The sequence below is a fragment of the Phyllobates terribilis genome, unplaced genomic scaffold, assembly GCF_046119375.1.
Source record: "Phyllobates terribilis strain yellow unplaced genomic scaffold, ASM4611937v1 Scaffold_9147__1_contigs__length_21325, whole genome shotgun sequence".
Lineage (NCBI taxonomy): Eukaryota > Metazoa > Chordata > Amphibia > Anura > Dendrobatidae > Phyllobates > Phyllobates terribilis.
In genome coordinates, this window is record NW_027371886.1 from 1 (window position 1) to 21,326 (window position 21,326).

The following is a 21,326-nucleotide window of genomic DNA, read 5'->3' on the forward strand; positions in this document are numbered from 1 at the left end:
ATGGTTGCAAAAAGTGTTCAGAATGTCCAGGAGCTGGACATCAGGAGGAAGATTGCCCTGCAAAGAGGAATCAGAAGGGCGATGAAGAGATGGATACCGTGCCTGGAAGTCAGCAACAAGGAAAAGCTGATGAGGACATGGAAGGAACAAGGAATGAGGAGGAGGATCTGAGGATGGAGAATGAAAGGAAGGAGAAAGAAAAGGTGGAAAAGGAGAAGAAGAAGGCACAGAGGTTCAAGAAAATGGAAGAGGAATATAAACAGAATAAAGAGGAGAAGAGTCGGGTGGAGACTGAAAAGGAAGTGAGGAAGAGAGAAGAACAGAAGAGAGAAGAAAAGAAGAAAGAAGATGAGAAGAAAGAAGATCAGAAGAAAGAAGAGCAGAAGATAGAAGAGCAGAAGGGAAAGGAACAGAAGAAAGAACAAAAAAAGGAAGAAGAGGGGAAGAGACATTCTGTGTTATTTGAATTGGGTAAAATTATACAGAAATTCCCGCCGGCAAGTAAAGTGGGAATCATGCAGAAAACTTTACCTCTGGTGGAGCCGTTACCTTCTGGGTCTCAGTCCGGTGGTCAGTCGTGTACTCAGGTCCAGATGGACTGTTCGGATAGAGTTCTGAAAAGAAGGGTAGAAGAAGTTGGAGAGGTGAATATACTAGGTGGAGGGAAAGTGAAAGCTATAGAAAAAGTAGATGTAGCAAAGGACATTGTAGTCTCCAGTTCAGATGAGCAGGAGATTCAAGATTTTTCTACTTCAGACGAGGGTGATGGGGCATGCCCTAAGAATGACAGACCAGGATGATCCAATTTGCTTCCCTGAATGTTCAGGGGTTAAATAATGAACAAAAAAGAGTTGCTCTATATGATTTTTTAGGATTGGAAAATTTGGACTTTATTTTTTTACAGGAATGTAACCTAAGAAAACCTGTTGATTATGATTTTTTTAAAGAACATTGGTGTGGAAAAGCTATTTTTTCAGGTGGGAATGAAAATAAGAGTGATGGAGTTGGTTTCTTATGTAGTCAACACTGGGACATAGTGGATTATGAGGAGATATACCCGGGTCGAATTCTAAAAGTGGAGATCAAAAAATCTAATCTGATAATTAAATGCTTCTGTGTCTATGCCCATCCTGTTAAAAGCAGAAGGACAGAATTATTTGAAATTTTACAGATGTTTTTAACTGGGTCGGGACCAATAATTGTCAGTGGAGATTTTAATTGTCATCTGAATAGCAAAAAAGACAGCTCCGTTACGGTTTTAAATGGTATTATTTCTGCTAGTAACTTGCAAGATGCATGGGTTGCTTGTGGGAGAAACAAAGGTGAAGAATTAACATGGTCGAGTAATCGTGCTAGTTCTAGAATTGACTATTTTTTTATATCTACCCATTTTAAATGTGACTCTTTTAAATCCGAATTAAGCTGCTTCTCTGATCATAAATTAATAAGATGTGTTGTTGATTGTAATAATGTAGAAAACAGGAAATCCACGCATTGGAAACTAAACACTTCTCTGTTAGAGGACAAGGAAGTAGTTTTAGAGTTTTGTACATTTTATAAAAAACTGAGATTGAAGAGGAGGAGTTTTAAAGATGTTCTGGAGTGGTGGGATTTTTTTAAAAGAGAAACTAAGGTATTTTTTATTAAAGTGGGTAGAAGAATGGCCAGAGAGAAGAGAGAACAATATCGGTTGTTGAATGCAAGGTTACAATGTTTTTATACTTTCAGGAATAATGGAAATAATTTTGACGAAGAAATTGAGTGTGTTAAAAGTCAAATACAAAAAATTTTACATGAAAAAGGGAAAGAGATTATTTTTAATGCTAGAGTGAGAGTTTTGGAAGAAGATGAGAAATGCTCCAAATTCTTCTTTAAAAAAATTGTTGGGAAAAAAGACTTTATGGAAAATGTGGAAGGTGAAATTGTACTGGAAGGAAAGATTAAGAAGGTGGAGGAATTTTATAGTGATTTATTTTCAGAGAAAAAAAGTGATGGCGTTTTGAGGGATCATTTTTTGAATAACCTAAAGTATGCCTTTTCAGAGGAGGGGAAAGAGGTTTTAATTAGTGATTTTACGATTAATGAATTATGGGAAACAATCAAATCCTTTGCAAATTCTAAAACCCCGGGTATGGACGGTTTGCCTATAGAATTTTATAAGTGTTTTTGGAGTTTTTTAAAAGAAGATTTTTTTGAGTTATTTTATCATGTAATGTGTTCATGTTGTACTCCAGGGTCATGGGCAGAAGGGTTGATAGTGTTACTTTTTAAAAAGGGGGAAAAGAGTCTTATCAAGAATTGGAGACCTATAACTCTTCTTAATGCAGACTACAAAATTTATGCGAAAATACTTGCAAACCGTTTAAAAAAGGTAATATCTATGGTAATTGGAGGGGAGCAATCATGCGCAGTTCCTGGGAGAAAAATTACAGATTCACTTTTATTGGTAAGGGACGTGATATGGGATTTTAAAGATAGGGCACAAAAACTAGCATTGATCACATTAGATTTTGAAAAGGCATATGATAGAGTATCACATTGTTTTTTATTTGAAGTTTTAAAGAAAATTGGTTGCCCGGAAGAGTTTATTAATCGTATTAAATGTTTATATGATTTATCTTTTAGTAAAGTGTCTGTTAACGGGTTTTTATCTGGAAGTATTAAGATAACTTGTGGCGTTAAACAGGGCTGCCCTTTGTCTCCTATTTTATTCATATGTGCGATAGAACCTCTTTTAAGTGCTATTAGAAACGATAAGGTGGTGGATGGAGTGTTTCTACCGGGAAATAATAATGTACCTCTTAAGTTTGTGGCATATATGGACGACGTAACAGTATTCGTGAGGAGTATGAGAAGTTTTAACAGAGTTTTAAGGACAGCGGAATGGTTCAGCGGTGCTTCTGGTTTTAAGGTTAACTTTGAAAAATCAGGGGTTTTATCAATTGGTGGTTTTATGATGGATGGGGCTTGTAGGCTTTTAGTGGTTCCAGAGATAAAAATTTTAGGGGTATTCTTTTCATCAAATTGTGGGAATATTAAGAATTGGGAATCACTTTTGGAGCGTGTAAGAAAAAAGATCAGCCTGTGGAAGCTAAGATGCTTGTCGATGGAAGGGAAGATATTAGTGATAAGACAAGTGCTTTTACCCTTGATTTTATATGTTGCCGTTGTTTTTATACCACCGGACTCTGTAATGAAGAAGATTATTAAGGAGTGTTTTAATTTTTTCTGGGGTACAAAGATGGAGAGGGTTAGAAGGGAGGAGTTGTATAAGAAGAAAGAAGACGGAGGGAAGAACTTCCCAGATATTAGAAGGTTTTTATATTGTAAATATCTCTCTTTGTGTTTTAATGTTCTGGTTGGCGAAGAATCGAATCTGAAAGCTATTTTAACATATAACTGCGGTTTTTTTATAAGGAAATATAAATGGTGTGTGATGGATCTGAAGAAACCCCATAGATGGCTACCTCCAGAACATTATATAATTTTGGAAAGAATAATGAGAGAGTTTAACTTGATGTGTGGGGGATGTGAAATACTAACAAATCATAGGAAAATTTTAAAGTTTTTGGAGAATAGAAGTTATACATGTACGGTTGACCAATTCTCATCACAATTATCAAAAGAAATTTGGCTACGGGTTAATGTGCCATTTATTGCAAATGAGCAAAAGGATTTATTATGGAACATCATAAAGAAGTGTCTTCCAACTAAAGATTTTAATCATAGGAGAGGGTTGGTGAGGAATTCTCAGTGTCCGAGGCATGGTTGTATAGAGGACGAGACGTGTTTACACATCTTTTGGAATTGCGACTTTGCACAAAGGGTTTGGAGGAAGATAAGTACATTGGTTGGAGTTGTAAGTAGTCTTAGGTCTTTTGATTTTAACTTAATATTTTATGGAATTGGTATAAGAAATGTAGACTTTAAAGTGGTTTGGCTAATTGTTTCTGTAGTTAAAATGGCTTTATGGAAATGTAGAAATATTTTATTGTTTAAAAGGACCATGTTATCTGTTAATGATTGTATTAAACTTAGCTTTAGTTATTTATTTATCTACTATTGGAAAGATAGGAAAGATGTAGGTATAGAAGAAGCAGAAAAAATCTGGAGGCAGAAGGAGTGGAATAATATTTTGGATTAATAGTTCGTATTAGTATAAATGTTTCTACTTACCTTTTCTGTGTTTCACGGTGATGATTTCTTGGATTTAGTCTTAATTTCTGTGAAATATGAAAGACATAAATCATTTAATTTCGAAATCTGAGTGAAAAAAAAAAAAAAAAAAAATCTGTTCTTATCAGTTTAATATCTGATACGTCCCCTATCTGGGGACCATATATTAAATGGATTTTTAGAACAGGGAGATGGAAAAAGAGCTTGCTCTGTCCACTCCACGCATTGACCTGGTATTGCAGTATCTCCAGGACCGGTGCACCCCTTCTTTAATGCAGTTTCTAAAATCAGAAAGAATTGAATTCAATGTTTTTTGTTCATTTTGCTTGTTTGTCGGATTTTGGGATGGACTCTTTGGCTTTGCTTTTCTTCTCCTCATTGGATTTTTCATGTTCAAAGTTGCAGAAGCCAGATTACAAGCTCATTTTGGTTCAACTTCAGCAACTGTGCATTGCATTGCCATGTAATGTGATGCAATGCTATCTTTCTAGCTCTCCCTTTTTACTTCCTTTTGGATAAACAGACATATTAGGCAAGCATTTTGGAGCTTTCACCTAAATAACTACAGGTGGTGAGATAAGCTGCACAATATAATTGACCTTTCAGTATATTGTTGCACACACACCATCTATTTAGCAAATGCCCTTGTTATCAACAGCAGCCTTTTAAACTCACCTGAGCTAACAGGTATGTGCGCTGGTTACTCTGCTGCGCTTAAAATTTCTTTTTTGGTTTGCTACAATGCCTTTTCTGAAACGTTGTCTCCTTCTGCTGGAACACTGACTTCTTTCATTTAATGCCTGCAGACTATAAAAGAGAACCCAACCCAAAAAGTTTGGTTGATTAGTCTGTGGCATTCTGTTAAACTGTTGCTTATGGCGGTCTCTGTGAGCTTCTCAGCGACATTCAGCCAGCCAGGTATCCTGCCTGCAGTAGATGGAATGTGGCAATGGAACGCTGGCTGCGCGTGTCATAATAGGCTCTGAGCCTTTATATACCTGTGCACAGCAGCAGCCACCTTCAGTCTGCTGCTGGACAGCCAGCAGCAGCAGCAGCAGGAGAGGTATGTAATCAGGAGCCCTCCTGCTAAGGGTAGACAGCTGCTCGTTCCACCCCACCCCCCGCCTTAATTGGTTCTCCTCCCTTCCAACGGTGTTGAGGCGGGTGGGAACAGCAGGGGGTGAAGGTGCTGTGTTTAAAGAGGTGGAGTTATGCAGATCTAAAACGCGTGGATTGCAGCAGCAGCAAGCCGAAAAGTGCAGGCATGTAAGGGATCTAGAGGTTGACAACATGTCTTCTTAACGGGAGTCCAGGAGCTCATCTCCACAAATGGACTTTTCAGGATCCTTGGGTGGCTCCGTAGTTTGAAACCAATTCTGGTTATCGCTTCTCGGCCTTTTGGCTAAGATCAAGTGTAGTATCTGTTCTTATCAGTTTAATATCTGATACGTCCCCTATCTGGGGACCATATATTAAATGGATTTTTAGAACAGGGAGATGGAAAAAGAGCTTGCTCTGTCCACTCCACGCATTGACCTGGTATTGCAGTATCTCCAGGACCGGTGCACCCCTTCTTTAATGCAGTTTCTAAAATCAGAAAGAATTGAATTCAATGTTTTTTGTTCATTTTGCTTGTTTGTCAGATTTTGGGATGGACTCTTTGGCTTTGCTTTTCTTCTCCTCATTGGATTTTTCATGTTCAAAGTTGCAGAAGCCAGATTACAACCTCATTTTGGTTCAATTTCAGCAACTGTGCATTGCATTGCCATGTAATGTGATGCAATGCTATCTTTCTAGCTCTCCCTTTTTACTTCCTTTTGGATAAACAGACATATTAGGCAAGCATTTTGGAGCTTTCACCTAAATAACTACAGGTGGTGAGATAAGCTGCACAATATAATTGACCTTTCAGTATATTGTTGCACACACACCATCTATTTAGCAAATGCCCTTGTTATCAACAGCAGCCTTTTAAACTCACCTGAGCTAACAGGTATGTGCGCTGGTTACTCTGCTGCGCTTAAAATTTCTTTTTTGGTTTGCTACAATGCCTTTTCTGAAACGTTGTCTCCTTCTGCTGGAACACTGACTTCTTTCATTTAATGCCTGCAGACTATAAAAGAGAACCCAACCCAAAAAGTTTGGTTGATTAGTCTGTGGCATTCTGTTAAACTGTTGCTTATGGCGGTCTCTGTGAGCTTCTCAGCGACATTCAGCCAGCCAGGTATCCTGCCTGCAGTAGATGGAATGTGGCAATGGAACGCTGGCTGCGCGTGTCATAATAGGCTCTGAGCCTTTATATACCTGTGCACAGCAGCAGCCACCTTCAGTCTGCTGCTGGACAGCCAGCAGCAGCAGCAGCAGGAGAGGTATGTAATCAGGAGCCCTCCTGCTAAGGGTAGACAGCTGCTCGTTCCACCCCACCCCCCGCCTTAATTGGTTCTCCTCCCTTCCAACGGTGTTGAGGCGGGTGGGAACAGCAGGGGGTGAAGGTGCTGTGTTTAAAGAGGTGGAGTTATGCAGATCTAAAACGCGTGGATTGCAGCAGCAGCAAGCCGAAAAGTGCAGGCATGTAAGGGATCTAGAGGTTGACAACATGTCTTCTTAACGGGAGTCCAGGAGCTCATCTCCACAAATGGACTTTTCAGGATCCTTGGGTGGCTCCGTAGTTTGAAACCAATTCTGGTTATCGCTTCTCGGCCTTTTGGCTAAGATCAAGTGTAGTATCTGTTCTTATCAGTTTAATATCTGATACGTCCCCTATCTGGGGACCATATATTAAATGGATTTTTAAAACAGGGAGATGGAAAAAGAGCTTGCTCTGTCCACTCCACGCATTGACCTGGTATTGCAGTATCTCCAGGACCGGTGCACCCCTTCTTTAATGCAGTTTCTAAAATCAGAAAGAATTGAATTCAATGTTTTTTGTTCATTTTGCTTGTTTGTCAGATTTTGGGATGGACTCTTTGGCTTTGCTTTTCTTCTCCTCATTGGATTTTTCATGTTCAAAGTTGCAGAAGCCAGATTACAAGCTCATTTTGGTTCAACTTCAGCAACTGTGCATTGCATTGCCATGTAATGTGATGCAATGCTATCTTTCTAGCTCTCCCTTTTTACTTCCTTTTGGATAAACAGACATATTAGGCAAGCATTTTGGAGCTTTCACCTAAATAACTACAGGTGGTGAGATAAGCTGCACAATATAATTGACCTTTCAGTATATTGTTGCACACACACCATCTATTTAGCAAATGCCCTTGTTATCAACAGCAGCCTTTTAAACTCACCTGAGCTAACAGGTATGTGCGCTGGTTACTCTGCTGCGCTTAAAATTTCTTTTTTGGTTTGCTACAATGCCTTTTCTGAAACGTTGTCTCCTTCTGCTGGAACACTGACTTCTTTCATTTAATGCCTGCAGACTATAAAAGAGAACCCAACCCAAAAAGTTTGGTTGATTAGTCTGTGGCATTCTGTTAAACTGTTGCTTATGGCGGTCTCTGTGAGCTTCTCAGCGACATTCAGCCAGCCAGGTATCCTGCCTGCAGTAGATGGAATGTGGCAATGGAACGCTGGCTGCGCGTGTCATAATAGGCTCTGAGCCTTTATATACCTGTGCACAGCAGCAGCCACCTTCAGTCTGCTGCTGGACAGCCAGCAGCAGCAGCAGCAGGAGAGGTATGTAATCAGGAGCCCTCCTGCTAAGGGTAGACAGCTGCTCGTTCCACCCCACCCCCCGCCTTAATTGGTTCTCCTCCCTTCCAACGGTGTTGAGGCGGGTGGGAACAGCAGGGGGTGAAGGTGCTGTGTTTAAAGAGGTGGAGTTATGCAGATCTAAAACGCGTGGATTGCAGCAGCAGCAAGCCGAAAAGTGCAGGCATGTAAGGGATCTAGAGGTTGACAACATGTCTTCTTAACGGGAGTCCAGGAGCTCATCTCCACAAATGGACTTTTCAGGATCCTTGGGTGGCTCCGTAGTTTGAAACCAATTCTGGTTATCGCTTCTCGGCCTTTTGGCTAAGATCAAGTGTAGTATCTGTTCTTATCAGTTTAATATCTGATACGTCCCCTATCTGGGGACCATATATTAAATGGATTTTTAGAACAGGGAGATGGAAAAAGAGCTTGCTCTGTCCACTCCACGCATTGACCTGGTATTGCAGTATCTCCAGGACCGGTGCACCCCTTCTTTAATGCAGTTTCTAAAATCAGAAAGAATTGAATTCAATGTTTTTTGTTCATTTTGCTTGTTTGTCGGATTTTGGGATGGACTCTTTGGCTTTGCTTTTCTTCTCCTCATTGGATTTTTCATGTTCAAAGTTGCAGAAGCCAGATTACAAGCTCATTTTGGTTCAACTTCAGCAACTGTGCATTGCATTGCCATGTAATGTGATGCAATGCTATCTTTCTAGCTCTCCCTTTTTACTTCCTTTTGGATAAACAGACATATTAGGCAAGCATTTTGGAGCTTTCACCTAAATAACTACAGGTGGTGAGATAAGCTGCACAATATAATTGACCTTTCAGTATATTGTTGCACACACACCATCTATTTAGCAAATGCCCTTGTTATCAACAGCAGCCTTTTAAACTCACCTGAGCTAACAGGTATGTGCGCTGGTTACTCTGCTGCGCTTAAAATTTCTTTTTTGGTTTGCTACAATGCCTTTTCTGAAACGTTGTCTCCTTCTGCTGGAACACTGACTTCTTTCATTTAATGCCTGCAGACTATAAAAGAGAACCCAACCCAAAAAGTTTGGTTGATTAGTCTGTGGCATTCTGTTAAACTGTTGCTTATGGCGGTCTCTGTGAGCTTCTCAGCGACATTCAGCCAGCCAGGTATCCTGCCTGCAGTAGATGGAATGTGGCAATGGAACGCTGGCTGCGCGTGTCATAATAGGCTCTGAGCCTTTATATACCTGTGCACAGCAGCAGCCACCTTCAGTCTGCTGCTGGACAGCCAGCAGCAGCAGCAGCAGGAGAGGTATGTAATCAGGAGCCCTCCTGCTAAGGGTAGACAGCTGCTCGCTCCACCCCACCCCCCGCCTTAATTGGTTCTCCTCCCTTCCAACGGTGTTGAGGCGGGTGGGAACAGCAGGGGGTGAAGGTGCTGTGTTTAAAGAGGTGGAGTTATGCAGATCTAAAACGCGTGGATTGCAGCAGCAGCAAGCCGAAAAGTGCAGGCATGTAAGGGATCTAGAGGTTGACAACATGTCTTCTTAACGGGAGTCCAGGAGCTCATCTCCACAAATGGACTTTTCAGGATCCTTGGGTGGCTCCGTAGTTTGAAACCAATTCTGGTTATCGCTTCTCGGCCTTTTGGCTAAGATCAAGTGTAGTATCTGTTCTTATCAGTTTAATATCTGATACGTCCCCTATCTGGGGACCATATATTAAATGGATTTTTAGAACAGGGAGATGGAAAAAGAGCTTGCTCTGTCCACTCCACGCATTGACCTGGTATTGCAGTATCTCCAGGACCGGTGCACCCCTTCTTTAATGCAGTTTCTAAAATCAGAAAGAATTGAATTCAATGTTTTTTGTTCATTTTGCTTGTTTGTCGGATTTTGGGATGGACTCTTTGGCTTTGCTTTTCTTCTCCTCATTGGATTTTTCATGTTCAAAGTTGCAGAAGCCAGATTACAAGCTCATTTTGGTTCAACTTCAGCAACTGTGCATTGCATTGCCATGTAATGTGATGCAATGCTATCTTTCTAGCTCTCCCTTTTTACTTCCTTTTGGATAAACAGACATATTAGGCAAGCATTTTGGAGCTTTCACCTAAATAACTACAGGTGGTGAGATAAGCTGCACAATATAATTGACCTTTCAGTATATTGTTGCACACACACCATCTATTTAGCAAATGCCCTTGTTATCAACAGCAGCCTTTTAAACTCACCTGAGCTAACAGGTATGTGCGCTGGTTACTCTGCTGCGCTTAAAATTTCTTTTTTGGTTTGCTACAATGCCTTTTCTGAAACGTTGTCTCCTTCTGCTGGAACACTGACTTCTTTCATTTAATGCCTGCAGACTATAAAAGAGAACCCAACCCAAAAAGTTTGGTTGATTAGTCTGTGGCATTCTGTTAAACTGTTGCTTATGGCGGTCTCTGTGAGCTTCTCAGCGACATTCAGCCAGCCAGGTATCCTGCCTGCAGTAGATGGAATGTGGCAATGGAACGCTGGCTGCGCGTGTCATAATAGGCTCTGAGCCTTTATATACCTGTGCACAGCAGCAGCCACCTTCAGTCTGCTGCTGGACAGCCAGCAGCAGCAGCAGGAGAGGTATGTAATCAGGAGCCCTCCTGCTAAGGGTAGACAGCTGCTCGTTCCACCCCACCCCCCGCCTTAATTGGTTCTCCTCCCTTCCAACGGTGTTGAGGCGGGTGGGAACAGCAGGGGGTGAAGGTGCTGTGTTTAAAGAGGTGGAGTTATGCAGATCTAAAACGCGTGGATTGCAGCAGCAGCAAGCCGAAAAGTGCAGGCATGTAAGGGATCTAGAGGTTGACAACATGTCTTCTTAACGGGAGTCCAGGAGCTCATCTCCACAAATGGACTTTTCAGGATCCTTGGGTGGCTCCGTAGTTTGAAACCAATTCTGGTTATCGCTTCTCGGCCTTTTGGCTAAGATCAAGTGTAGTATCTGTTCTTATCAGTTTAATATCTGATACGTCCCCTATCTGGGGACCATATATTAAATGGATTTTTAGAACAGGGAGATGGAAAAAGAGCTTGCTCTGTCCACTCCACGCATTGACCTGGTATTGCAGTATCTCCAGGACCGGTGCACCCCTTCTTTAATGTAGTTTCTAAAATCAGAAAGAATTGAATTCAATGTTTTTTGTTCATTTTGCTTGTTTGTCAGATTTTGGGATGGACTCTTTGGCTTTGCTTTTCTTCTCCTCATTGGATTTTTCATGTTCAAAGTTGCAGAAGCCAGATTACAAGCTCATTTTGGTTCAACTTCAGCAACTGTGCATTGCATTGCCATGTAATGTGATGCAATGCTATCTTTCTAGCTCTCCCTTTTTACTTCCTTTTGGATAAACAGACATATTAGGCAAGCATTTTGGAGCTTTCACCTAAATAACTACAGGTGGTGAGATAAGCTGCACAATATAATTGACCTTTCAGTATATTGTTGCACACACACCATCTATTTAGCAAATGCCCTTGTTATCAACAGCAGCCTTTTAAACTCACCTGAGCTAACAGGTATGTGCGCTGGTTACTCTGCTGCGCTTAAAATTTCTTTTTTGGTTTGCTACAATGCCTTTTCTGAAACGTTATCTCCTTCTGCTGGAACACTGACTTCTTTCATTTAATGCCTGCAGACTATAAAAGAGAACCCAACCCAAAAAGTTTGGTTGATTAGTCTGTGGCATTCTGTTAAACTGTTGCTTATGGCGGTCTCTGTGAGCTTCTCAGCGACATTCAGCCAGCCAGGTATCCTGCCTGCAGTAGATGGAATGTGGCAATGGAACGCTGGCTGCGCGTGTCATAATAGGCTCTGAGCCTTTATATACCTGTGCACAGCAGCAGCCACCTTCAGTCTGCTGCTGGACAGCCAGCAGCAGCAGCAGCAGGAGAGGTATGTAATCAGGAGCCCTCCTGCTAAGGGTAGACAGCTGCTCGTTCCACCCCACCCCCTGCCTTAATTGGTTCTCCTCCCTTCCAACGGTGTTGAGGCGGGTGGGAACAGCAGGGGGTGAAGGTGCTGTGTTTAAAGAGGTGGAGTTATGCAGATCTAAAACGCGTGGATTGCAGCAGCAGCAAGCCGAAAAGTGCAGGCATGTAAGGGATCTAGAGGTTGACAACATGTCTTCTTAACGGGAGTCCAGGAGCTCATCTCCACAAATGGACTTTTCAGGATCCTTGGGTGGCTCCGTAGTTTGAAACCAATTCTGGTTATCGCTTCTCGGCCTTTTGGCTAAGATCAAGTGTAGTATCTGTTCTTATCAGTTTAATATCTGATACGTCCCCTATCTGGGGACCATATATTAAATGGATTTTTAGAACAGGGAGATGGAAAAAGAGCTTGCTCTGTCCACTCCACGCATTGACCTGGTATTGCAGTATCTCCAGGACCGGTGCACCCCTTCTTTAATGCAGTTTCTAAAATCAGAAAGAATTGAATTCAATGTTTTTTGTTCATTTTGCTTGTTTGTCGGATTTTGGGATGGACTCTTTGGCTTTGCTTTTCTTCTCCTCATTGGATTTTTCATGTTCAAAGTTGCAGAAGCCAGATTACAAGCTCATTTTGGTTCAACTTCAGCAACTGTGCATTGCATTGCCATGTAATGTGATGCAATGCTATCTTTCTAGCTCTCCCTTTTTACTTCCTTTTGGATAAACAGACATATTAGGCAAGCATTTTGGAGCTTTCACCTAAATAACTACAGGTGGTGAGATAAGCTGCACAATATAATTGACCTTTCAGTATATTGTTGCACACACACCATCTATTTAGCAAATGCCCTTGTTATCAACAGCAGCCTTTTAAACTCACCTGAGCTAACAGGTATGTGCGCTGGTTACTCTGCTGCGCTTAAAATTTCTTTTTTGGTTTGCTACAATGCCTTTTCTGAAACGTTGTCTCCTTCTGCTGGAACACTGACTTCTTTCATTTAATGCCTGCAGACTATAAAAGAGAACCCAACCCAAAAAGTTTGGTTGATTAGTCTGTGGCATTCTGTTAAACTGTTGCTTATGGCGGTCTCTGTGAGCTTCTCAGCGACATTCAGCCAGCCAGGTATCCTGCCTGCAGTAGATGGAATGTGGCAATGGAACGCTGGCTGCGCGTGTCATAATAGGCTCTGAGCCTTTATATACCTGTGCACAGCAGCAGCCACCTTCAGTCTGCTGCTGGACAGCCAGCAGCAGCAGGAGAGGTATGTAATCAGGAGCCCTCCTGCTAAGGGTAGACAGCTGCTCGTTCCACCCCACCCCCCGCCTTAATTGGTTCTCCTCCCTTCCAACGGTGTTGAGGCGGGTGGGAACAGCAGGGGGTGAAGGTGCTGTGTTTAAAGAGGTGGAGTTATGCAGATCTAAAACGCGTGGATTGCAGCAGCAGCAAGCCAAAAAGTGCAGGCATGTAAGGGATCTAGAGGTTGACAACATGTCTTCTTAAAGGGAGTCCAGGAGCTCATCTCCACAAATGGACTTTTCAGGATCCTTGGGTGGCTCCGTAGTTTGAAACCAATTCTGGTTATCGCTTCTCGGCCTTTTGGCTAAGATCAAGTGTAGTATCTGTTCTTATCAGTTTAATATCTGATACGTCCCCTATCTGGGGACCATATATTAAATGGATTTTTAGAACAGGGAGATGGAAAAAGAGCTTGCTCTGTCCACTCCACGCATTGACCTGGTATTGCAGTATCTCCAGGACCGGTGCACCCCTTCTTTAATGCAGTTTCTAAAATCAGAAAGAATTGAATTCAATGTTTTTTGTTCATTTTGCTTGTTTGTCGGATTTTGGGATGGACTCTTTGGCTTTGCTTTTCTTCTCCTCATTGGATTTTTCATGTTCAAAGTTGCAGAAGCCAGATTACAAGCTCATTTTGGTTCAACTTCAGCAACTGTGCATTGCATTGCCATGTAATGTGATGCAATGCTATCTTTCTAGCTCTCCCTTTTTACTTCCTTTTGGATAAACAGACATATTAGGCAAGCATTTTGGAGCTTTCACCTAAATAACTACAGGTGGTGAGATAAGCTGCACAATATAATTGACCTTTCAGTATATTGTTGCACACACACCATCTATTTAGCAAATGCCCTTGTTATCAACAGCAGCCTTTTAAACTCACCTGAGCTAACAGGTATGTGCGCTGGTTACTCTGCTGCGCTTAAAATTTCTTTTTTGGTTTGCTACAATGCCTTTTCTGAAACGTTGTCTCCTTCTGCTGGAACACTGACTTCTTTCATTTAATGCCTGCAGACTATAAAAGAGAACCCAACCCAAAAAGTTTGGTTGATTAGTCTGTGGCATTCTGTTAAACTGTTGCTTATGGCGGTCTCTGTGAGCTTCTCAGCGACATTCAGCCAGCCAGGTATCCTGCCTGCAGTAGATGGAATGTGGCAATGGAACGCTGGCTGCGCGTGTCATAATAGGCTCTGAGCCTTTATATACCTGTGCACAGCAGCAGCCACCTTCAGTCTGCTGCTGGACAGCCAGCAGCAGCAGCAGGAGAGGTATGTAATCAGGAGCCCTCCTGCTAAGGGTAGACAGCTGCTCGTTCCACCCCACCCCCCGCCTTAATTGGTTCTCCTCCCTTCCAACGGTGTTGAGGCGGGTGGGAACAGCAGGGGGTGAAGGTGCTGTGTTTAAAGAGGTGGAGTTATGCAGATCTAAAACGCGTGGATTGCAGCAGCAGCAAGCCGAAAAGTGCAGGCATGTAAGGGATCTAGAGGTTGACAACATGTCTTCTTAACGGGAGTCCAGGAGCTCATCTCCACAAATGGACTTTTCAGGATCCTTGGGTGGCTCCGTAGTTTGAAACCAATTCTGGTTATCGCTTCTCGGTCTTTTGGCTAAGATCAAGTGTAGTATCTGTTCTTATCAGTTTAATATCTGATACGTCCCCTATCTGGGGACCATATATTAAATGGATTTTTAGAACAGGGAGATTGAAAAAGAGCTTGCTCTGTCCACTCCACGCATTGACCTGGTATTGCAGTATCTCCAGGACCGGTGCACCCCTTCTTTAATGCAGTTTCTAAAATCAGAAAGAATTGAATTCAATGTTTTTTGTTCATTTTGCTTGTTTGTCGGATTTTGGGATGGACTCTTTGGCTTTGCTTTTCTTCTCCTCATTGGATTTTTCATGTTCAAAGTTGCAGAAGCCAGATTACAAGCTCATTTTGGTTCAACTTCAGCAACTGTGCATTGCATTGCCATGTAATGTGATGCAATGCTATCTTTCTAGCTCTCCCTTTTTACTTCCTTTTGGATAAACAGACATATTAGGCAAGCATTTTGGAGCTTTCACCTAAATAACTACAGGTGGTGAGATAAGCTGCACAATATAATTGACCTTTCAGTATATTGTTGCACACACACCATCTATTTAGCAAATGCCCTTGTTATCAACAGCAGCCTTTTAAACTCACCTGAGCTAACAGGTATGTGCGCTGGTTACTCTGCTGCGCTTAAAATTTCTTTTTTGGTTTGCTACAATGCCTTTTCTGAAACGTTGTCTCCTTCTGCTGGAACACTGACTTCTTTCATTTAATGCCTGCAGACTATAAAAGAGAACCCAACCCAAAAAGTTTGGTTGATTAGTCTGTGGCATTCTGTTAAACTGTTGCTTATGGCGGTCTCTGTGAGCTTCTCAGCGACATTCAGCCAGCCAGGTATCCTGCCTGCAGTAGATGGAATGTGGCAATGGAACGCTGGCTGCGCGTGTCATAATAGGCTCTGAGCCTTTATATACCTGTGCACAGCAGCAGCCACCTTCAGTCTGCTGCTGGACAGCCAGCAGCAGCAGGAGAGGTATGTAATCAGGAGCCCTCCTGCTAAGGGTAGACAGCTGCTCGTTCCACCCCACCCCCCGCCTTAATTGGTTCTCCTCCCTTCCAACGGTGTTGAGGCGGGTGGGAACAGCAGGGGGTGAAGGTGCTGTGTTTAAAGAGGTGGAGTTATGCAGATCTAAAACGCGTGGATTGCAGCAGCAGCAAGCCGAAAAGTGCAGGCATGTAAGGGATCTAGAGGTTGACAACATGTCTTCTTAACGGGAGTCCAGGAGCTCATCTCCACAAATGGACTTTTCAGGATCCTTGGGTGGCTCCGTAGTTTGAAACCAATTCTGGTTATCGCTTCTCGGCCTTTTGGCTAAGATCAAGTGTAGTATCTGTTCTTATCAGTTTAATATCTGATACGTCCCCTATCTGGGGACCATATATTAAATGGATTTTTAGAACAGGGAGATGGAAAAAGAGCTTGCTCTGTCCACTCCACGCATTGACCTGGTATTGCAGTATCTCCAGGACCGGTGCACCCCTTCTTTAATGCAGTTTCTAAAATCAGAAAGAATTGAATTCAATGTTTTTTGTTCATTTTGCTTGTTTGTCGGATTTTGGGATGGACTCTTTGGCTTTGCTTTTCTTCTCCTCATTGGATTTTTCATGTTCAAAGTTGCAGAAGCCAGATTACAAGCTCATTTTGGTTCAACTTCAGCAACTGTGCATTGCATTGCCATGTAATGTGATGCAATGCTATCTTTCTAGCTCTCCCTTTTTACTTCCTTTTGGATAAACAGACATATTAGGCAAGCATTTTGGAGCTTTCACCTAAATAACTACAGGTGGTGAGATAAGCTGCACAATATAATTGACCTTTCAGTATATTGTTGCACACACACCATCTATTTAGCAAATGCCCTTGTTATCAACAGCAGCCTTTTAAACTCACCTGAGCTAACAGGTATGTGCGCTGGTTACTCTGCTGCGCTTAAAATTTCTTTTTTGGTTTGCTACAATGCCTTTTCTGAAACGTTGTCTCCTTCTGCTGGAACACTGACTTCTTTCATTTAATGCCTGCAGACTATAAAAGAGAACCCAACCCAAAAAGTTTGGTTGATTAGTCTGTGGCATTCTGTTAAACTGTTGCTTATGGCGGTCTCTGTGAGCTTCTCAGCGACATTCAGCCAGCCAGGTATCCTGCCTGCAGTAGATGGAATGTGGCAATGGAACGCTGGCTGCGCGTGTCATAATAGGCTCTGAGCCTTTATATACCTGTGCACAGCAGCAGCCACCTTCAGTCTGCTGCTGGACAGCCAGCAGCAGCAGCAGCAGGAGAGGTATGTAATCAGGAGCCCTCCTGCTAAGGGTAGACAGCTGCTCGTTCCACCCCACCCCCCGCCTTAATTGGTTCTCCTCCCTTCCAACGGTGTTGAGGCGGGTGGGAACAGCAGGGGCTGAAGGTGCTGTGTTTAAAGAGGTGGAGTTATGCAGATCTAAAACGCGTGGATTGCAGCAGCAGCAAGCCGAAAAGTGCAGGCATGTAAGGGATCTAGAGGTTGACAACATGTCTTCTTAACGGGAGTCCAGGAGCTCATCTCCACAAATGGACTTTTCAGGATCCTTGGGTGGCTCCGTAGTTTGAAACCAATTCTGGTTATCGCTTCTCGGCCTTTTGGCTAAGATCAAGTGTAGTATCTGTTCTTATCAGTTTAATATCTGATACGTCCCCTATCTGGGGACCATATATTAAATGGATTTTTAGAACAGGGAGATGGAAAAAGAGCTTGCTCTGTCCACTCCACGCATTGACCTGGTATTGCAGTATCTCCAGGACCGGTGCACCCCTTCTTTAATGCAGTTTCTAAAATCAGAAAGAATTGAATTCAATGTTTTTTGTTCATTTTGCTTGTTTGTCGGATTTTGGGATGGACTCTTTGGCTTTGCTTTTCTTCTCCTCATTGGATTTTTCATGTTCAAAGTTGCAGAAGCCAGATTACAAGCTCATTTTGGTTCAACTTCAGCAACTTTGCATTGCATTGCCATGTAATGTGATGCAATGCTATCTTTCTAGCTCTCCCTTTTTACTTCCTTTTGGATAAACAGACATATTAGGCAAGCATTTTGGAGCTTTCACCTAAATAACTACAGGTGGTGAGATAAGCTGCACAATATAATTGACCTTTCAGTATATTGTTGCACACACACCATCTATTTAGCAAATGCCCTTGTTATCAACAGCAGCCTTTTAAACTCACCTGAGCTAACAGGTATGTGCGCTGGTTACTCTGCTGCGCTTAAAATTTCTTTTTTGGTGGAACACTGACTTCTTTCATTTAATGCCTGCAGACTATAAAAGAGAACCCAACCCAAAAAGTTTGGTTGATTAGCCTGTGGCATTCTGTTAAACTGTTGCTTATAGCGGTCTCTGTGAGCTTCTCAGCGACATTCAGCCAGCCAGGTATCCTGCCTGCAGTAGATGGAATGTGGCAATGGAACGCTGGCTGCGCGTGTCATAATAGGCTCTGAGCCTTTATATACCTGTGCACAGCAGCAGCCACCTTCAGTCTGCTGCTGGACAGCCAGCAGCAGCAGCAGCAGGAGAGGTATGTAATCAGGAGCCCTCCTGCTAAGGGTAGACAGCTGCTCGTTCCACCCCACCCCCCGCCTTAATTGGTTCTCCTCCCTTCCAACGGTGTTGAGGCGGGTGGGAACAGCAGGGGGTGAAGGTGCTGTGTTTAAAGAGGTGGAGTTATGCAGATCTAAAACGCGTGGATTGCAGCAGCAGCAAGCCGAAAAGTGCAGGCATGTAAGGGATCTAGAGGTTGACAACATGTCTTCTTAACGGGAGTCCAGGAGCTCATCTCCACAAATGGACTTTTCAGGATCCTTGGGTGGCTCCGTAGTTTGAAACCAATTCTGGTTATCGCTTCTCGGCCTTTTGGCTAAGATCAAGTGTAGTATCTGTTCTTATCAGTTTAATATCTGATACGTCCCCTATCTGGGGACCATATATTAAATGGATTTTTAGAACAGGGAGATGGAAAAAGAGCTTGCTCTGTCCACTCCACGCATTGACCTGGTATTGCAGTATCTCCAGGACCGGTGCACCCCTTCTTTAATGCAGTTTCTAAAATCAGAAAGAATTGAATTCAATGTTTTTTGTTCATTTTGCTTGTTTGTCGGATTTTGGGATGGACTCTTTGGCTTTGCTTTTCTTCTCCTCATTGGATTTTTCATGTTCAAAGTTGCAGAAGCCAGATTACAAGCTCATTTTGGTTCAACTTCAGCAACTGTGCATTGCATTGCCATGTAATGTGATGCAATGCTATCTTTCTAGCTCTCCCTTTTTACTTCCTTTTGGATAAACAGACATATTAGGCAAGCATTTTGGAGCTTTCACCTAAATAACTACAGGTGGTGAGATAAGCTGCACAATATAATTGACCTTTCAGTATATTGTTGCACACACACCATCTATTTAGCAAATGCCCTTGTTATCAACAGCAGCCTTTTAAACTCACCTGAGCTAACAGGTATGTGCGCTGGTTACTCTGCTGCGCTTAAAATTTCTTTTTTGGTTTGCTACAATGCCTTTTCTGAAACGTTGTCTCCTTCTGCTGGAACACTGACTTCTTTCATTTAATGCCTGCAGACTATAAAAGAGAACCCAACCCAAAAAGTTTGGTTGATTAGTCTGTGGCATTCTGTTAAACTGTTGCTTATGGCGGTCTCTGTGAGCTTCTCAGCGACATTCAGCCAGCCAGGTATCCTGCCTGCAGTAGATGGAATGTGGCAATGGAACGCTGGCTGCGCGTGTCATAATAGGCTCTGAGCCTTTATATACCTGTGCACAGCAGCAGCCACCTTCAGTCTGCTGCTGGACAGCCAGCAGCAGCAGCAGCAGGAGAGGTATGTAATCAGGAGCCCTCCTGCTAAGGGTAGACAGCTGCTCGTTCCACCCCACCCCCTGCCTTAATTGGTTCTCCTCCCTTCCAACGGTGTTGAGGCGGGTGGGAACAGCAGGGGGTGAAGGTGCTGTGTTTAAAGAGGTGGAGTTATGCAGATCTAAAACGCGTGGATTGCAGCAGCAGCAAGCCGAAAAGTGCAGGCATGTAAGGGATCTAGAGGTTGACAACATGTCTTCTTAACGGGAGTCCAGGAGCTCATCTCCACAAATGGACTTTTCAGGATCCTTGGGTGGCTCCGTAGTTTGAAACCAATTCTGGTTATCGCTTCTCGGCCTTTTGGCTAAGATCAAGTGTAGTATCTGTTCTTATCAGTTTAATATCTGATACGTCCCCTATCTGGGGACCATATATTAAATGGATTTTTAGAACAGGGAGATGGAAAAAGAGCTTGCTCTGTCCACTCCACGCATTGACCTGGTATTGCAGTATCTCCAGGACCGGTGCACCCCTTCTTTAATGCAGTTTCTAAAATCAGAAAGAATTGAATTCAATGTTTTTTGTTCATTTTGCTTGTTTGTCGGATTTTGGGATGGACTCTTTGGCTTTGCTTTTCTTCTCCTCATTGGATTTTTCATGTTCAAAGTTGCAGAAGCCAGATTACAAGCTCATTTTGGTTCAACTTCAGCAACTGTGCATTGCATTGCCATGTAATGTGATGCAATGCTATCTTTCTAGCTCTCCCTTTTTACTTCCTTTTGGATAAACAGACATATTAGGCAAGCATTTTGGAGCTTTCACCTAAATAACTACAGGTGGTGAGATAAGCTGCACAATATAATTGACCTTTCAGTATATTGTTGCACACACACCATCTATTTAGCAAATGCCCTTGTTATCAACAGCAGCCTTTTAAACTCACCTGAGCTAACAGGTATGTGCGCTGGTTACTCTGCTGCGCTTAAAATTTCTTTTTTGGTTTGCTACAATGCCTTTTCTGAAACGTTGTCTCCTTCTGCTGGAACACTGACTTCTTTCATTTAATGCCTGCAGACTATAAAAGAGAACCCAACCCAAAAAGTTTGGTTGATTAGCCTGTGGCATTCTGTTAAACTGTTGCTTATGGCGGTCTCTGTGAGCTTCTCAGCGACATTCAGCCAGCCAGGTATCCTGCCTGCAGTAGATGGAATGTGGCAATGGAACGCTGGCTGCGCGTGTCATAATAGGCTCTGAGCCTTTATATACCTGTGCACAGCAGCAGCCACCTTCAGTCTGCTGCTGGACAGCCAGCAGCAGCAGCAGCAGGAGAGGTATGTAATCAGGAGCCCTCCTGCTAAGGGTAGACAGCTGCTCGTTCCACCCCACCCCCCGCCTTAATTGGTTCTCCTCCCTTCCAACGGTGTTGAGGCGGGTGGGAACAGCAGGGGGTGAAGGTGCTGTGTTTAAAGAGGTGGAGTTATGCAGATCTAAAACGCGTGGATTGCAGCAGCAGCAAGCCGAAAAGTGCAGGCATGTAAGGGATCTAGAGGTTGACAACATGTCTTCTTAACGGGAGTCCAGGAGCTCATCTCCACAAATGGACTTTTCAGGATCCTTGGGTGGCTCCGTAGTTTGAAACCAATTCTGGTTATCGCTTCTCGGCCTTTTGGCTAAGATCAAGTGTAGTATCTGTTCTTATCAGTTTAATATCTGATACGTCCCCTATCTGGGGACCATATATTAAATGGATTTTTAGAACAGGGAGATGGAAAAAGAGCTTGCTCTGTCCACTCCACGCATTGAC

At 42.9% G+C, this 21,326-nt stretch overlaps 13 non-coding genes and 1 pseudogene across 13 annotated transcripts; all 14 read left to right on the forward strand.

The window, feature by feature from the left end:
• Positions 1 to 4,248: 4,248 nt before the first annotated feature.
• On the forward strand, positions 4,249 to 4,443 carry LOC141252563 (U2 spliceosomal RNA). Its single transcript, XR_012313953.1, has one exon. It is a non-coding gene; the product is annotated as a U2 spliceosomal RNA (small nuclear RNA).
• Positions 4,444 to 5,558: 1,115 nt separating this feature from the next.
• On the forward strand, positions 5,559 to 5,749 carry LOC141252554 (U2 spliceosomal RNA). Its single transcript, XR_012313945.1, has one exon. It is a non-coding gene; the product is annotated as a U2 spliceosomal RNA (small nuclear RNA).
• Positions 5,750 to 6,864: 1,115 nt separating this feature from the next.
• LOC141252560 (U2 spliceosomal RNA) lies at positions 6,865 to 7,055 on the forward strand. Its single transcript, XR_012313951.1, has one exon. It is a non-coding gene; the product is annotated as a U2 spliceosomal RNA (small nuclear RNA).
• A 1,115-nt stretch (positions 7,056 to 8,170) lies between these two features.
• LOC141252564 (U2 spliceosomal RNA) lies at positions 8,171 to 8,361 on the forward strand. The gene has a single exon (XR_012313954.1). It is a non-coding gene; the product is annotated as a U2 spliceosomal RNA (small nuclear RNA).
• A 1,115-nt stretch (positions 8,362 to 9,476) lies between these two features.
• LOC141252565 (U2 spliceosomal RNA) lies at positions 9,477 to 9,667 on the forward strand. The gene has a single exon (XR_012313955.1). It is a non-coding gene; the product is annotated as a U2 spliceosomal RNA (small nuclear RNA).
• Positions 9,668 to 10,779: 1,112 nt separating this feature from the next.
• On the forward strand, positions 10,780 to 10,970 carry LOC141252566 (U2 spliceosomal RNA). Its single transcript, XR_012313956.1, has one exon. It is a non-coding gene; the product is annotated as a U2 spliceosomal RNA (small nuclear RNA).
• Positions 10,971 to 12,085: 1,115 nt separating this feature from the next.
• On the forward strand, positions 12,086 to 12,276 carry LOC141252568 (U2 spliceosomal RNA). The gene has a single exon (XR_012313957.1). It is a non-coding gene; the product is annotated as a U2 spliceosomal RNA (small nuclear RNA).
• Positions 12,277 to 13,385: 1,109 nt separating this feature from the next.
• On the forward strand, positions 13,386 to 13,576 carry LOC141252555 (U2 spliceosomal RNA). Its single transcript, XR_012313946.1, has one exon. It is a non-coding gene; the product is annotated as a U2 spliceosomal RNA (small nuclear RNA).
• Positions 13,577 to 14,688: 1,112 nt separating this feature from the next.
• On the forward strand, positions 14,689 to 14,879 carry LOC141252561 (U2 spliceosomal RNA). The gene has a single exon (XR_012313952.1). It is a non-coding gene; the product is annotated as a U2 spliceosomal RNA (small nuclear RNA).
• Positions 14,880 to 15,988: 1,109 nt separating this feature from the next.
• Positions 15,989 to 16,179, forward strand: LOC141252556 (U2 spliceosomal RNA). The gene has a single exon (XR_012313947.1). It is a non-coding gene; the product is annotated as a U2 spliceosomal RNA (small nuclear RNA).
• A 1,115-nt stretch (positions 16,180 to 17,294) lies between these two features.
• On the forward strand, positions 17,295 to 17,485 carry LOC141252557 (U2 spliceosomal RNA). The gene has a single exon (XR_012313948.1). It is a non-coding gene; the product is annotated as a U2 spliceosomal RNA (small nuclear RNA).
• A 1,075-nt stretch (positions 17,486 to 18,560) lies between these two features.
• LOC141252558 (U2 spliceosomal RNA) lies at positions 18,561 to 18,751 on the forward strand. The gene has a single exon (XR_012313949.1). It is a non-coding gene; the product is annotated as a U2 spliceosomal RNA (small nuclear RNA).
• A 1,115-nt stretch (positions 18,752 to 19,866) lies between these two features.
• Positions 19,867 to 20,057, forward strand: LOC141252559 (U2 spliceosomal RNA). The gene has a single exon (XR_012313950.1). It is a non-coding gene; the product is annotated as a U2 spliceosomal RNA (small nuclear RNA).
• A 1,115-nt stretch (positions 20,058 to 21,172) lies between these two features.
• Positions 21,173 to 21,326, forward strand: LOC141252562 (U2 spliceosomal RNA; annotated as a pseudogene; the record flags this gene model as incomplete).